We start from the raw sequence: 2666 nt of genomic DNA on the forward strand, positions 1-2666 counted from the left end.
CCACTTCATTCCACACAATGCAACTCTAAAGCAGTATGCACCAAGCAGCTGAATGTGTCTGAAGAGACACCCAGAAAAGAAAAAAACAACAATATGTGGGGGCCTGTTCCGAGCCCCTCCTGGCCTGGAGGAGTTTGGTCGGCCGTGGATTAAGTTTTTGCAGTGTTCACTTCCCCGACCCCAGCAGTCATAGAACACTTGAGACTTGCAGGGCAGAGTGGTGGATCTTGTTAAGAAGTCTGGGCTTCTTGGTTTATGGGGAGTCTTGTCACTGGAAGCAGAGAGGTAAATATTTGCTGTGATCTGCTACTCAAAGAAAAGACCCTGATCTAACTTGAAAAGATGGGTTTTAAACAAATGCTAAATCTATCCACTCCACAGACACTGTGACCTTTTTTCAGCCTATCAGAGCCACACCAGGGTAGTCTTTTCAGAGCCCAAGTAGCTCGCCGTGATCGTATAGTGGTTAGTATTCTGCGTTGTGGCCGCAGCAACCTCGGTTCGAATCCGAGTCACGGCATTGCGGGTGGCAATGTCACGGCAGTTGGGCAGCATTTTTATTCTCACTTCTTAATATTTACATGAGTTAAGAGCTTGAACCTAATTTCAACGGTGAAATTAAATGTCTTTGAAGAACGCGTTAACAATGTTATTATTTATTTCACCTTTCTGCGCTTTTACGTTTGTGGCGGTCCTGATGTGAAAAGTGTAGGAAAGTACCATCTTGCCTGGCATGTTACCCCCATTTTTCACTGTATATATGTTGTTTTAGTTGTATGTGTCACTGGGACCCTGGTAACCCAGGGCCCCAGTGCTCATAAGTGTGCCTGTATGTGTTACCTGTGTAGTGACTAACTGTCTCACTGAGGCTCTGCTAATCAGAACCTCAGTGGTTATGCTCTCTCATTTCTTTCCAAATTGTCACTGACAGGCTAGTGACCATTTTTAACAATTTACATTGGCTTACTGGAACACCCTTATAATCCCCTAGTATATGGTACTGAGGTACCCAGGGTATTGGGGTTCCAGGAGATCCCTATGGGCTGCAGCATTTCTTTTGCCACCCATAGGGAGCTCTGACAATTCTTACACAGGCCTGCCACTGCAGCCTGAGTGAAATAACGTCCACGTTATTTCACAGCCATTTTACACTGCACTTAAGTAACTTATAAGTCACCTATATGTCTAACCTTTACCTGGTAAAGGTTAGGTGCAAAGTTACTTAGTGTGAGGGCACCCTGGCACTAGCCAAGGTGCCCCCACATTGTTCAGAGCCAATTCACTGAACTTTGTGAGTACGGGGACACCATTACACGCGTACACTACATATAGGTCACTACCTATATGTAGCTTCACCATGGTAACTCCGAATATGGCCATGTAACATGTCTATGATCATGGAATTGCCCCCTCTATGCCATCCTGGCATTGTTGGTACAATTCCATAATCCCAGTGGTCTGTAGCACAGACCCTGGTACTGCCAGACTGCCCTTCCTGGGGTTTCTCTGCAGCTGCTGCTGCTGCCAACCCCTCAGACAGGCATCTGCCCTCCTGGGGTCCAGCCAGGCCTGGCCCAGGATGGCAGAACAAAGAACTTCCTCTGAGAGAGGGTGTGACACCCTCTCCCTTTGGAAAATGGTGTGAAGGCAGGGGAGGAGTAGCCTCCCCCAGCCTCTGGAAATGCTTTGTTGGGCACAGAGGTGCCCAATTCTGCATAAGCCAGTCTACACCGGTTCAGGGACCCCTTAGCCCCTGCTCTGGCGCGAAACTGGACAAAGGAAAGGGGAGTGACCACTCCCCTGACCTGCACCTCCCCTGGGAGGTGTCCAGAGCTCCTCCAGTGTGCTCCAGACCTCTGCCATCTTGGAAACAGAGGTGCTGCTGGCACACTGGACTGCTCTGAGTGGCCAGTGCCACCAGGTGACGTCAGAGACTCCTTGTGATAGGCTCCTTCAGGTGTTAGTAGCCTTTCCTCTCTCCTAGGTAGCCAAACCCTCTTTTCTGGCTATTTAGGGTCTCTGTCTCTGGGGAAACTTGAGATAACGAATGCATGAGCTCAGCCGAGTTCCTCTGCATCTCCCTCTTCACCTTCTGATAAGGAATCGACCGCTGACCGCGCTGGAAGCCTGCAAACCTGCAACATAGTAGCAAAGACGACTACTGCAACTCTGTAACGCTGATCCTGCCGCCTTCTCGACTGTTTTCCTGCTTGTGCATGCTGTGGGGGTAGTCTGCCTCCTCTCTGCACCAGAAGCTCCGAAGAAATCTCCCGTGGGTCGACGGAATCTTCCCCCTGCAACCGCAGGCACCAAAAAGCTGCATCTCCGGTCCCTTGGGTCTCCTCTCAGCACGACGAGCGAGGTGCCTCGAATCCAGCGACACCGTCCAAGTGACTCCCACAGTCCAGTGACTCTTCAGCCCAAGTTTGGTGGAGGTAAGTCCTTGCCTCACCTCGCTGGGCTGCATTGCTGGGAACCGCGACTTTGCAAGCTTCTCCGGCCCCTGTGCACTTCCGGCGGAAATCCTTCGTGCACATCCAAGCCTGGGTCCACGGCACTCTCACCTGCATTGCACGACTTTCTAAGTTGGTCTCCGGCGACGTGGGACTCCTTTGTGCAACTTCGGCAAGCACCGTTTCACGCATCCTCGTAGTGCCTGTTTCTGG

At 50.8% G+C, this 2666-nt stretch overlaps 1 non-coding gene across 1 annotated transcript; it reads left to right on the forward strand.

Annotated features, from left to right (window-relative positions):
• Positions 1 to 448: 448 nt before the first annotated feature.
• On the forward strand, positions 449 to 520 carry TRNAH-GUG (transfer RNA histidin (anticodon GUG)). Its single transcript has one exon. It is a non-coding gene; the product is annotated as a tRNA-His (tRNA).
• The last annotated feature ends 2146 nt before the right edge of the window (positions 521 to 2666 follow it).

This window comes from Pleurodeles waltl, chromosome 12 (genome assembly GCF_031143425.1).
Source record: "Pleurodeles waltl isolate 20211129_DDA chromosome 12, aPleWal1.hap1.20221129, whole genome shotgun sequence".
Taxonomy (NCBI): Eukaryota; Metazoa; Chordata; class Amphibia; order Caudata; family Salamandridae; genus Pleurodeles; species Pleurodeles waltl.